Source organism: Siphateles boraxobius, unplaced genomic scaffold, assembly GCF_051911475.1.
Source record: "Siphateles boraxobius isolate OS27281-9 unplaced genomic scaffold, OSU_SipBor_1 22, whole genome shotgun sequence".
Taxonomy (NCBI): Eukaryota; Metazoa; Chordata; class Actinopteri; order Cypriniformes; family Leuciscidae; genus Siphateles; species Siphateles boraxobius.
The window spans coordinates 201471-216436 of record NW_027508833.1 but is presented as its reverse complement, the minus strand read 5'-3'; the positions used below and the strand labels follow the sequence as shown (position 1 = coordinate 216436).

The following is a 14966-nucleotide window of genomic DNA, read 5'->3' as shown; positions in this document are numbered from 1 at the left end:
AGTGAACTAACTTGGCTTGCTGTCCATGGAGGAGGCTTGAACCCGAGGCTCGGCTTTAGCTCTGAGTTAAAACCCCCCATGATGGAATTGCGCATAAGAGGATAGAGATAATTTACTGGAGGAGAAAGGGAGGAGGAGGGCTTCCAGAGGAATTTGTCAATGGGATGACGTGGTGTCTACTGCTTATATAGTATGCTTGTAATGATGATTCACACTGAGAGGACTGAATGTTTACGTTTTCAAATAACTTCATATAATTTTTATATTGTTTGTCTTCTCATCATGTGCTTTTTTATTGTGTTTATGTGCTTGGAAAAAGTCAAATTCTTCTAAAAGGGAGATTATTTTCAGGTTCTTATTCATGCCTAGGGAAGCATTTCACATTTTCGTGCATGTTCGAGAGAGCATCAAATCCTCTGAGTGTACCACAAGTCTCAATTTGAGGTCCATTTGTGTTGCCCTCAGGTAATATAATCCATTATCATTGAGAACACTCATAGCTATGCTGATGTTCAGCTTTCTGTGATGACAGAATGATGCATTGAACCACAGAGGCTTTTTGTAAGCCACGCAAAATATAAGTATGATGCATTCTTTCGTGTTTTTGTATTGTGCACCATTTGTCCCAGCACTATCACTTATAAGAAGTATAATTCATATTCTTACTATTTTACCAATGCATTTCCTTGCATTCTTTTGCAATTGTTCATGAGTACTGCATACAGATTTTAAAAGATAATTTTAAAAATGTCACTCATAAAGAGCATATACTGTAGTTCAGTCATGAAACTCTAGAGGGCGCCGGCTGATCGGTCATTTACATGCAATCTGCAAGCAATCACATCATTACCACATGGCATAAGCTGATTGGCCAATGCTTGTCCATCATTTAAACTGTCTGGTTCATTGTTTTGCTGTAATCTAGTCCTCAGAGTTCCTCTGAACCCCTCCACCTCCCCAGCTCCACCTGCCTAGATCTGCTACAGGATTAATGTGCGTCTATTTATGCAGCAGAAGCAGTATATCTAACACGCTCACAGCAGAGTGTCTGTGTATCTAATAGCAGTCTAATAGAAGTCCATACTTGCTCTGCAGCAGCAGTAATAATCATCAGCAGCATAGCGGATTTAATCCGGCAGGACCAAATACATTAACATTTGTATATTCAATAACATGCTAAAACTGTCATGTTTCCAGATTATCTGCTATAAGTGCATGTAAATCTTAAATTGAATCTGAGGCATTAAAGCATAGCATAACATACTGTATATGTGAATGTATGCACAAGGATGCAAAGATAAGAAAAATACTGCGCTCATGATGTTGCTCATGGATTTGAGTGTTTTATTCATTTATGTCAAAAGTAGTGTTACACACATAGTCTGGGACTCTTAACAGAACAAACGCCTCTTCACCGATCCAATTTTGGACGAGCGATCATCATTTATGCAATAATTGTGTCAGGTTTTTCACTGTGGGGGTGAGACACGAGCTAATCCTCTTTTTAAGATTGTCAATAGAGGAAAATCATCACAGGTTGCATGTTTGAGATGATGAAAGTCTCTACTTGAGTTTGTGCCTGCAGTGCAGTACGCTGAATCCTGCGTCAGATTCATTATAGTTTGTGTACACTGTCCTCTCTGTGGCTCAAACGCCAGAACAAAGCCTCACCAAGGTCATGGGAATGCATATAATGTACAGCTTGAATGCACAGCTTTGGATCAAAGTATCTGCCATATGCATGAATGCAAATCCTCTCACAGATGCTTTAAAATCAAACGCATAATTAATAAATGTATACTGAGTCTGTTATGGTCATTTTGGTTCCTCCCATTTATTTTTGTTTGAACATTCAGAATTAAAGCAATAGTTCTAAAAAAGCTACAGAATGTAACCTACGTATGACCATGCTCTGCATATCTGTTAAACATTTTACTTATCTCGTAACATACTGGAAGAGTAAGCAGCATACTTTTAAATGTGTAGTAAGTGATTTCTGAGAAACCATGGTGAAAGTACATCAGATGGAGCACCACAACACACTTGTCGCCAATCAGCAGAGGGGGCGTGTCCTCTCGTGTGGGGGAGGAGAGAGTGAGCCAATCAACGAAGGGGGCATGTCCTCTCATGTGGGGGAGGAGAGAGAGTGAGCCAATCAGCAGAAGGGGGGCATGTCCTCTCATGTGGGGGAGGAGAGAGAGTGAGCCAATCAGCAGAAGGGGTCGTGTCCTTTCATGTAGGGGAGGAGAGAGAGTGAGCCAATCAGCAGAAGGGGTCGTGTCCTCTCATGCAGGGGAGGAGAGAGAGTGAGCCAATCAGCAGAAGGGGTTGTGTCCTCTTATGTAGGGGAGGAGAGAGAGTGAGCCAATCAGCAGAGGGGGCGTGTCCTCTCATGATGGGGGAGGAGAGAGTGAGCCAATCAGCAGAAGGGGTTGTGTCCTCTCATGTAGGGGAGGAGAGAGAGTGAGCCAATCAGCAGAGGGGGCGTGTCCCTCTCATGATGGGGAGGAGAGAGAGTGAGCCAATCAGCAGAGGGGGCGTGTCCTCTCATGGTGATGGAGTGTTTCTCAGAAATTGCTTACTGCAACTTAAAAACAAGTAATATTTTATTAATGCATTATGCAGCCACCATCTGTTTCTCATTGATAAATCTTTCTGTATTACTCATGTTCAAACCACCCAAACAGCAGATCTAAATAGAGAATAAAATTTACGGTTTTATTTTTAGCACATTCTGACAGCTGGCTTGCAAATAATTTGTGCCATCCTCTGTCCTATAATCACTGCTCTCTCGACATCACAAACCTTGTAATGTGTGAGCTAAGAATACTTTACATTCGAGTCAGACAACATGAACAGCAAATGCTTTGTGAAATGTTCCACTTAGAAGAGATAAAAGCCTTTTGATATTTTAGAAATTACATTAAACTTGGGCAATTATATATAGAACTTGAAATTTGTGCAAAGCAAACGGCAGAAGTGATGTCCAGAGGGGACGTTTGTTTAGATGACCCTACAAGTGTGAATAAACCATCAACATATGTGGATATATAATATATAAATATATAATTATTACATAAGAAATCATATATTTTTCAAATATTTTAAATGTGAGGTAAGAACAACACTAAACTTGGTTGAGGTATTTATATCTGACAAAATTATTTGGCATATTTATTTAAATTATTTGTGCATAGAAAAACAAAAACCTCACATTGCAAAAAAAGCATACATTGACTACAACAATCAGTTATTAATATTTTGTTGTTATTGCACGTGCTGATAATTTCTATGGACCAAAATAAATGAAACAATTAACTTCAAGCGTAACTACACAATATGCTTATGAAATCCTTAACACATTTTTATTAATATTTTAATAAAGGGTGACAATCATTTTTTGGCCACTACTGTATATAAGTTTGAGTTCTTGAAAAGTTAATTTTGGGTCCAACGCTATAAGTTTGGCATTGACCTGATAAGTGGATCCACTGAGTATTTTAGCGGGAGCTTCGAGAGGGATTCTGTGGGCGACAGTGAATGTTTGATAGCCCAAATCCCAGTCACACGGATACGGCTCTCCAGTAACACAAGACAACTGGAGAATGTGGGGGTTTAAAGAGCTGAACTAGCTGAAGATATAGAGATGAGGAAATCATTTTCACAATTAGACCTCACTAAATTAATTCTAACCCTAGCAATTCATACAACATGATTTGATAGAAATGGCCAATGTGTATTTTCTGCTTCTTTTCTGCTAATGTGCTAATAATATTTTAATAGTTTATTTTTTCTAGTAACTATATCCCACAACATAATGTGCTTGACTTGACTGCGAAAAGATAAAAAATGTTTACACAAAATTGGATTAAAATGCAAAAGTAAAAAAACGTGATGCTACTCACTGAATTAAGCATGCAACATATTAAGGTCATGTGACAGAAATGTTTATCTACGCATTGGCATGAACTCAATGTCCTATTTTCAGAGATGATCTGCTCTTCCATCGGGTCGTTCAGTAATTTTGCTCAGTTAAAGACGCGTGATCAGGGTCGCATGAACAGTTTCATTTATCGATGTGATGAACATCCCTCGTGAGCGCCTGCACTATATTCTCCAAAAGGCTCATCATTTATTTTTCTCTTGCCTTTAGTTTACTTCTATAAAGACAAAATATAGCATTTTAAGGATTACTAGCTAATAACAAATCGCCTAACACCTAACCTTAAAACACTTGGTTCTATACATTGATTGCTGATTGGATGTTAAATGTGACACTAAAAAATAGAGGCAGATAAATCCAGTTATGACATTTTGACTAAAAAAAAATCATACACGTGGATGAATCATTCACAATACGATCTATAACATGCATTTAGAAAAATATGATGAATTTCCATTTCATATGCACAAAAGGACCGTGTTCATTAATTGGCCAAATACTGTATATATGTCTGTATTTGCATGCTTATATGTTTCTGGACTAAATGAACGAAACATTATTTTTCTTATATTAGATGGAGATCCATAAAAAGGGTTCAATGGGGTTCTATTTAAAATTGGCTCAATTGTGGCTTTAAATATATATAATATAACAGATTTACAATTATTTCTGAAAAGATATAATCGATTATATCATACATTAAACATATTTTTATAATGCATATTTTTATAATGCATTAATTTCCAAAATCCTTAAAAGTGTTGATGTCTAAAATGATTGCAAAATACTTTCAAGTTTAATGTGTTAATGTGTTAATTTCTAGGGATTAAATAGCTGATTAGTTCATAAAATTTAATTAAAAATAAACCAAATGAACTATTTAAAACTGAATCTATAAAATGATCCAAAGGAAAGCTCTTTATATGAATCTTTAAGGTTCTAATTAGAATCTTTCCTTCTAAAAGTGCAAATTCCAGCTGTCATGGATTTTGCCTTCTGCTTCTTCCGAATCCCAAACCAGGATGTATTTTTGTGGCTGTTTGCCACGACGATCTGTCTGTTTATTTTCTGTTCTTTCTACCACCTCATTCTCCAGGGAACGCTTGGACTGAGTCCCGAGCAGAATCCATTCCCCTGTTCCCCGTTGATGTTTGCGATCGTTTGTCAGTCCCATCACAGTGAAGTGAAGTGTGAAGCAGGACTTCAGATGCGATACGACGACTCGAAACGCCTGAGCCTCGTGTTGTCTGTCCTCATCCACATCTATATCTGTCAGTCTGACACATCATCACATCTCTAAAGCTCAGGGACGAGACTGGCAGAGGATGCTTTGTGTTTTATAAGGGAATAGAAATAATGTTTTAGTGTTGCTGACAAACTTTTCTGGTAAAACATACATTATGTATTGACAAAAAATATTTAGTAGCTATTGTAATCGCTTAAGAAGATAAAGGAGATTATATTGCTCAGCAGATAAAGTTGTATACAGTAGGTTGTAAAGTAAGTATACTGCTTAAAATAACACAAATATTGAAAGCAGCTTAAATAATTTGATGAGTTCATATCAGGTTCTGTGATTTTTGATTGCTCACTTTCCTATTCTTAAGGTGATGATACACAGGGCAACTTTTTGAGCAATGTTACAGGGCAATGTTGCCGTCAACGGCAAACCAGATGAGACATAGGGCCCACGACCGATCTAAATTATTCAGATATAAATTTATTGTCCATTTTCAATGGGAAAGTACCCAAGAAACAATTGCTCGGCAAGATTGCCCAGCAACATTGCTCAAAAAGTTGCCCAGTGTATCATCACCTTTAGAAGTAACATCTGCAAGGCAGAATATTTAAGCCAAAATCTCTATTTAATGTCATTAAAAAGTCCTCGTTAGGAATTTTTACCATGTTACGACAGTAATTCGAGTGAGTGATAGAGACCTGAGTGGTCACAAGAAGAATCACACCCGTTATCCGTTTAAAGGTCGTTCTAAAAGACGTTTAATGCTTTCAAAGGCAAGGTAGTGCAAGGTCTGTACAACAGTTGATATGAGCAAAAATAAAAATCAGTCTAAAAACTAGCGCTGTTGAGGTACTAAAACTAGCACCAACTTCTCTCACTAACTGCTGGAGACCGAAGTTTCTCATGCTCAAAAGCATTCACAACCTACTCTCTGTTCCCCAGACTCACTCCTGATCACACTTAAATGCATCGTTTTAGTTAATTGCAACATACCATTTTCTGTTAAACTAACTCTAGTCTCTATACATTTCAGCAAAGTTCCCTCAATGATAGTTAAGACAAAGAGTTTAAAAACAATCAATAAATAAAACATACAGGCAAGAGATAAACAAATATTGTCATTTGCACAACTGATATTTCCTAAAATGAGTTAAAATGCGCATTTCCCCATCACCTCCAGAGTGTGCACATACCTAGAGGTTAGGCCCACTCTTCTAACAACAGGGAATAAAACAGTGAAAACCCACATGAACAATTACTACATGCATGATACAAAACCCTTGCGAATACTATCCTAAAAAAATAAAGGCGACAACTAAAAAAAAATGGTGTTGGATTTTGAAATCGCTAATAAATTTCAGAAATAATTACAAAGAAACATCGAATAAAACATGAAATTTTGAAGTAGAAAGACTGAAATAGTATTTTCTTATAAAACGTACTCCAATAATCTTCACACACAGCTTCAAAAAATCAGTCTCTATGAAGCCCCTCCTTCTGAAAGGCACACTGTGCTCTGATTGGTCGGATGGATTAGTGTGTTGTGATTGGTCGAGCGCTTCGGTGTGTTTGGGAAATGTCCCGCCCCTTACCATAACCTTCAGTTTAACACACTACTAACTAACTCAATCAGGCCCCGCCCCTTTATTCTGCGTATGAATTATTTAAATGAGGAATACTGACGTGTTCGTTCCCGGAAGAAACTCAAGACTACAATGGAGGCGTTTCAGAAACACTGACACTGATATAGAGAATAACTCCCGCTGGAGGGACTCTTTCATGTTCAAACAGCAACATTACACACTGAAGAAAGAGGAACGTGAAAAAGCATAACATGTCCTATTGAAATACCTCTCATCCTAGAGAGAAATATCCAGTAGCACTGCAACAGCATTGGGCTGTTTCTGGCGTTTGTGTAGCTCAGTGTCTAATAAGATCAGTTCACATGATCGCTCGAGTGGGAAGGAGAATAAACACAGTCTGACAGCAGCAAACGGCCCAGTTCTGAGCAGAGGACCTTCACTTCAAAACATGAGACACGAGAAGACCTCAAAACAACATCTCACCTCAACCACATCAAAACACAGATGTTCACTTGCACAGATTTCTGGCTATCTAGATCAAATAGCAAATTCTACAAATGTCCTATTTATATGAACCCTAAACCCTGCAGTCTGATGAAAGAAGTATGCAATTTAAATCGGATGTTTTTGAAGCTTCTGTTGAAGTGCATAATTTTTTTTTTTTTAGCCATGAATCACCACAAGAAGACAGACAGCAAACAGGACAAATTTATGACCATAACACACTTTAACAGCCTCTGGAAAGAATCTGTCATTGCTGACAGATTTGCAATTTAGGCTATTTGTTGCTTGCATCAAATGTAATTTTGTCAGAATACATGGTTACTTTTGATTGACCGTCAGTTGGAAAAGCTGCTTTTGACCCAGTAGCTAAAACATCAACCAGCAGATGTGAACTAACCCAGCAAACCAGCCAACGCTTAACCCTGAGTCAGCGAATTAAAGAAGCTCATCATGCTACCCAATTAAGTCATTTTTGTGTTTGCCTTTCCGACTTAAAAAAGAAGGATTTCTTCTCATGTTACTAATTTAACAAACAAGACAAGAATTTAAAGTGTTGCAAAATTCATTCTTGTAAAGCCTCATGCTCTTTCTCTTTCCAAAACGCATTGGTGAGTTGCATTGCACTACACAGATACACACTGATCATGTTTCTAATACGATGTCATTAGTATGCATGCATTTCAAGAATATGAAGATTATCTAATGTTTCTGAATCTTGCAAATATACCTAATACTGACATGAATTCTAAACATAAACACATTTCGCTAGTTTTAGTTGTGACGATTCTTAAGATGATTCCCAAAGGTCTGCAGAATTATACATACAAGTTCACTTTTTTGATTCTTTTTGGCAGCATATTGTTGTACATTTCAATGCCTGAAAATGCATATGCACATTTTACGTATGCATATACCTACAAATACAAATGAGATCACCATAATATTTTTGAAACTCACAAAGTTCTGTCATGAAACTCTAGATGGCCGATGGGTTATTAGCTCAATCTGCTTAAATCACACCATTCCCTAGCTAGAGCACAGCTGATTGGTTCCTGCTGTATCAAAAGACAATGGGTCGCATTCATGAAACACGAGCAGAACGAATTTTTGTGTAAAGTGGTTCTGGCGTAAATTTTCGGATTCATTAAAATGTTCGTATTTTCCAAATGTTAGTTGGTACGCAAGAAATCTACACCTGCTCCCAGCCACGCATAAATAGTGCGCTTAACACCCGAACGCTTTGCTCATTAATAAGGCTGCATTTTAATTCACCTTAATCGGGTACATATTTACACAGCATTTTGAAAAAATATGATATATAGTAATTACATACGGTTTTTCTTATTATGAGAGCCAGTAATAGCATCTGCGATGGTGGTCCTTCTCCAGTTTGAATACGATTTTTCCGAAGTGAACTAATTCGTTTTTTGCTCTCAAGCTTAATGTCGAACCATTTTCTTCTCACTTCTGGGAATGTTCGATTAACAGATGAAACTTCATTGACTGCATCTGTAATATGCTGCCAAGCTTCCTTTTTTTTAGGACCCGATACGCCACTATGTACGCTTGAAAATAAAATGTGGCGTTTTGAATGAACTTCTGATAATACAACTTAAATTTCTGCATCTGAGAAATTTTTCTTTTTCATTCGCATTCATGTCATAATATGATGCCCATATATAGTTGTCAGTCGGATTTAATGGGCGGGATTTATGGTAATTGAGAATGAACGTGTCGTGCACGCGCATCCCATTTACGACTGATTGGAATTCATTAACACACACACACATTTCACTATCACATCTGACGTTTACGAAGTATTTGTGAATCAGAAGAGTTTTCGGGAAGGTCTCTTTACGCGCAAATCACTCACATATTTACTCGTATATTTACGAATGTTTCATGAATGAGACCCATTGAACTCAACCTTCAAATACTTGTCAGCATTTGCTGTAGTTGCGATACGCCTTCAGAAACCCTCCACCTTCCCCAGCTCCACCTGTATAGATCTGCTACGGGTAATTCATGTACTCTATATTGCACAGCAGTCTTACTTCCTCACAGCAGTGTGTAGTAGTGTGTGTATTGGCAATAGCAAGTCCCGTACTAGCAGATCCATTCCGACAAGACCAAACACATTAACGTTTTCTTCGTCATATCCATTACCATGCTGAACCCTCAGAGAGTTTTATGACAGAAGTTTGTTTAGTGCTTTTCACGACTCACATTGTTTCAAAGCAGCTTTACAGAAAATCCTGATGTTAATGTTTATAATATCTAAATCTTCAAGCCTTATAGTTGCATTTTCGCAGCTGGGCAATAATATAGTTTACACTGTGAGACAATAAAACCAATTGAGACTTGGTATGTAATATATATTGCTTTTACAGTGTGTATGCAGATAAAGTTGGATATACATATATCCAACTTTATATTAAACAGCTGGGCGACATAATGTGACGATACAAGCAATTAATTGAGATCTGCTACAGTATATAGTATATATCCGCCTACGCAAGTTGGACATACTTATTTATCCAACTTTATATAAAGAACAACTGGATGATAATGTAGATTAATTTTGCGCTGAAATATAATATCAAGCAGTTGAGATTTTCATTAATTTAGTGTATTCTATGTATGTGGATAAAGTTGGATATAATATATATCCAACCTTAAATAGAGAGAGTTGTGCGATGATAAACAATCAAGCAGCCAAGATTGTGAAAGTGCATGTGAAAGTATTCATATTCAAAGATTTAAATGTCTATCATTCTGTTTTAACATGCAGTCAGAGTAAGATATGCGACAGCTCCTGCGATCAGGAAGAAATGTCATTATTGGGCCATTTGAGGAGTTTAGATGAAGGCTTTTCATTCTGATAGAGCTATTCAATGTAAAAATGACAACATACTCGGACTTCCTCAAATTGCCCTTAGAAGAACATCTAGGCGTGCTTTTGAAGGTGCCTCATATGCCCTAACATTCAATTTTAATATATCAACCCTTCAAAACATCATTATAATAGGTCAACAGCTCAGAAACAGCCATTTTTGAAAGGTTTACCTTGAGATCCCTCATCTATGCATACAAATGTAGCGCGCGCGCACGAGAGAGAGAGAGAGAGAGAGAGAGAGAGAGAGAGAGAGAGAGAGAGAGAGAGAGAGAGAATAAGGGGTTGGTGAGCGAACGTAAAAGCATTTCCACATCAACGCAGTCCTTCAGAGCTTTACCTTCTTTTCTTGATAATTTTCCTTGTCGTCTAGGCTTTGTGCTTTTGCTTTCTCCCATCACCCGCTCTCTGTCTGTCTCTCCGCGCGTGTGTGTGTGTGTGTGTGTGTGTGTGAGTGTGTGTGTTTGTCTTTATCCAGCGATGCACCACAAAGCATCATCAGCATCATCACAGTGCATGAACACAGCTTGCATATAAATGTCAAAACGCATGTTTTCTTACCTTGCCGTTGTGTGTTGATGAACTGAACAGCCTCTCCAGCTGGGAAGAGGCTCTGTGGGTCTGTGTGAACTCAGTCAGCCTCCCACTGCAGGCTCCCGTTCGCCCGAGAAAACCCGATGCATTCCTGCCTCCAGCTGCACGCGTGCACGGCCATCTCAGAGAGATGATGCTCAAACCCGCGCATCTGATCTCCCAGAAGCCCCTGCTACCGGTGCCGTGATGCTGCCATAGTGAAAACAAGGTATAATCCACATCTAGAGGATGCGAAAACAGCCTGGCCTGCCTCCTCTTCCCTCTCTCTCCCTCTCTCTCTCTGTCTCTCCCTCCTCCTGTGTGTGTGTGTGTGTGTGTGTGTGTGTGTGCGTGTGTGTAGCAGCATCACCTAGGAGACAGTTCACGCTCCCTCTGTCGCCCTGGTGAAGCGTTTCCACGTGAGCGGGTGATTTGAGACGGCAGGGTGTGTGTGTGTGTGTGTGTGTGCGTGTGTGTGCGTGCGTGCATCGTGCGCTGATAAACCGGTCACCTCATGAATAATTCATAATGAGGGTCATGACTGGCAGGTGATGCTACGAAATAACAGCAGTAAGATGCTAAATCATCAAATATTTACCACGGTAAACATTGTTTCTATAGTAGAAATACCAGAAATTGCTTCATGTGGCAACATCTAAATGTGTGTTTATTTTAATGACTGATTCAGTCATTTTTGATGGTCAGGTACTTACTTTTACTTGGTTTGGATGTTTTGACTTTTAAAAACCCTGTCGTTATTGTTAGCCTACTGTAAAATCATAATAAATGAATATAGGATAAACATAAGAAAAAGATTCTGAAAACTTCAGACACTGTTTTATTTATTTATTGACACCAGTGTTAATCTTTCTAGGTTACTTTGTTTAAAGAAACAGTTTAACATGTTTAATTTAATTAAGTAATCTGAAATCTGAAACTTTTTTCTAATACTAATTCCAATAGAACCTTTCCAATAGAATTCCAATAGAATTGTTTTCAAAATCAAAATTTAAATGAATTATAATCAGCATTTTAATGCAACTTTCTTCATTTCTTATGGACTGTTGGAGCCCCCAAAAATACCACGATTTTTTAACATGATTTTTTTTCATTCAAAATCTAAAGCATTCATGACATGGTTAAGCAGATTAATCATGACATCATCAACTCATGAAACCTATTTTACCACCGACTGCACAAGCCAATATAATCAATAGCTTTAAAGCGTTCATCTAAAACACAGAGAGACATTTACCTCTCAATTAGTATAACACAGATGCAGGAATATATAACATCAAATGTAAAGTTGTAGCTAAATTCTCTAATATGCACATTGTGCTGTCCTGTAGTTAATCGTCTATCGTGTGATTTTTTTGTCCTGCTATTGTCCTTTCAAAGCTTTTGTTATGCTGGGCAATTTAAGTCCATTCTAAACAATGACGCCCAATGAGCTTTTGTCTTTTGTCTTTAGCATATTAAAGGCAGGATAGATGATTTGTTCCAGAAACATTATTGTCATGCTGGTTGAAAGTCTCTTCACATCCTGATAGCTGATAGTCACTAAGTTAAGTAAGTGGTCTAAATGTGTTTATACTGTATGTGGAAGGTGTAGGACCATTAAAGGGTCACTCCACCCATTTGCATTAAGATTTCCATTGTTAGAAATCCAGTCATACTATTGAATGGTCGTGCAACACTCTTTCATTTTCCCTGAGACGAGAGAAATCCTTTATTTACCTTTTTCACTTCCTCCTACAATGACGCAAAAATCGTCATTTTACGTCATTGTAGGAGGAAGTGTAAAAGGGGGGGATTTCTGTGAAGACCACAAGCACTAGTTCCCAACCTTTCAAACCCACCCATATGGTGTTGGACCTAATGCGCTAACAGACCTATCAGATCAGTGCCAGTGCGTTTGATTTCACCGGGAGAAACTTTTTGAAAATATGGACGAAGGTACTGAATACACAGACGGATGCATTATGGAGGATCTGGATTTTGACGAAGTTATGGTAGAAACAGATGTTCGTGGCTACCTTTATGAGCCACAGTATAGCGACGAGCAGCGGAGGGCTATGGAGGAACCGGAGGCGGCTGAAGCTGCGGTCACCACACTCGATCTGCCTGCCGTGGACGAGGAGCCCGCAATGGCTCGAGCTGCGGCAGATTGGTGGTGCCTGTGCTCTCACTGTGCGCCAATGGACACAGAACAAGAGTCCTTCTGCTGCCGAGAAGTCCAGCGGTGCTACGGAATTGGAGGATGACACGGACGTGTGTGTTGTTGCTCACCCGAGTTTCGCACCCCATATGGATAGCGGCGTCCTGGAGACCTACTTTAGAATAACTAAGTTCAACTGGCAACGTCAGCCAAAGCCTACAGGGTCAAATGGTCGTCTTTCTGTGAAGTAAGTTTATTTTCATTTTGTTAACACGCTAACGTGGCAGGTTCATTGCACAAATATCTTGCAGTTAAACTAGCTACTGTAGTGGGAGTGGTCTGCGGAGCTGAGCATTGCAATGCACTATGGGGATTGTTGTCTACAATCCACAAGCACTAAAAAGTCATTTTCTGCCTTTTATCGGCCAAGAAGGTCCCAAATTAGAAATTTATGATACTATTCTACTACATATGACCCACTTTCAATACATATTCATGTCTCCACCAGTGGAATGACCCTTTAAATGTTCTTCCAATCAATGAATGCGGTCCGAATGCAATGATACGATGTCCTAAACCTGCCTGTCTGCGTATGAGTTTCCGTACCGCCGAACACACGTCAAGTCAAGTCACCTTTATTTATATAGCGCTTTTTACAATACAGATTGTTTTAAAGTAACTTTACAGAGATAACAGGAACATAATGTTGGCATAATATTGTTAATTATTAAATTAAATGTCCCCAACTAAGCAACCCAAAAGCCAATTGACGACAAAGGCTAAATCACATCATCAGCGCGTTTCATGCTATGTTAGACAGACGCCAGTCACCGAGCACCACAAACGAAACAGCAGCTTGACAAAGCCAACATACTGATCTACTGTTTTAGGCTTATTCTTCTGAGACTCTCATTTAAACAGTATCTCCTAGTTTTCAAGCTAGAACCACCAAACTCAGGTTAGACCTTCAGACTGCTCTCGGTGTGCTGTATCTTTTCTAACGGATACGACGAACGATTTTCGTTGAACAGATGATCAAAACTACGAAAAGTCCCATAGAATTTAATTGAGGGGGTCAAAACTTTTGCACAATAAGACAGTATTCACTAGCAAAGCTTAATGACTATCCTAGGATAACAGGATAATCATGTTAACAACTTGCTAATTCATTTTAGCAACTTGCTAAATCATGTTAGCAATGTACTAATTGCATGTTGACAAGATGCTAATTCAGGTTAGCAACAGGCAAAATCATGCCAGTAACATGCTTAAACATGTTTAATCATGCTAGTGACATGTGAAGTGATGTTAACAACAATGTTAAAACATGCTAATTCATGCTAACAATGTACTGAAACAGGCTAGCAACATGCTTATTCATGTTAGAACATATTAACATCATGTTAATTCTTGCTAGCAATGTCTTTTTGTCTCTTTCATTTCACTAAATTTAAGGCTTACAAAGCTTTCAAATGTCTTTGTTAACTCAACATGTGTTTGTCCTAATACATTTTACTCATCTAGTTATTATTGTATTGTTATGTGCTTTGAGACATAGTTTTTACGCCTTCTCTCTGACGCTTTTGTTCGCTCCCTGCTGTGTGCGTTTATGTGTTTTGAAGGAGGCGTGGCTTTGGAGACGCTCTGAAGGGAGGGTGGGATCTTATGCTTTCAAAGCTAGTCCGCTATTGCTAGCCCAGTGTTGCCAACTTAGCGACTTTGTCGCTATATTTAGCGAGTATTTAGAACCCTCTAGCGACACATTTTCAAAAAAGCGACTAGCGACAAATCTATCGACTTTTTCTGGTGTTATTGGAGACTTTTGGAGACTCTCTGACGTGAAAGCACATATCGTTCTTACTCTTCTCAACGAGCAGCGGGTGCTCCCGTGGGTCCCATCCCCATCGCACTCACAGGCGGCCCAGTCCTCGCGCAGCAGCCCCTCCCAGCTGCAGTTAGAGCACCCCTCCGCGTACAGACTGCAAAAGAATCGCGCAAATGAGTCGCTATTTTTAGCGACTTTTCAAACGTCACTCACTCTAGCTACGTCTACCCTGTTCAGTAAATGACTG

The 14966-nt window shown here is 38.8% G+C and overlaps 1 protein-coding gene across 1 annotated transcript in view; it reads right to left on the bottom strand.

The window, feature by feature from the left end:
• The window catches only part of pak6 (p21 (RAC1) activated kinase 6), a 46809-nt gene extending 35679 nt beyond the window's left edge, over positions 1-11130 (bottom strand). The window contains exon 1 of the mRNA XM_077238246.1: positions 10725-11130. The gene's annotated coding sequence lies outside the window, so the exon portion shown is untranslated. The remainder of the gene's footprint in view (positions 1-10724) is intronic.
• Between the last annotated feature and the right edge of the window lie 3836 nt (positions 11131-14966).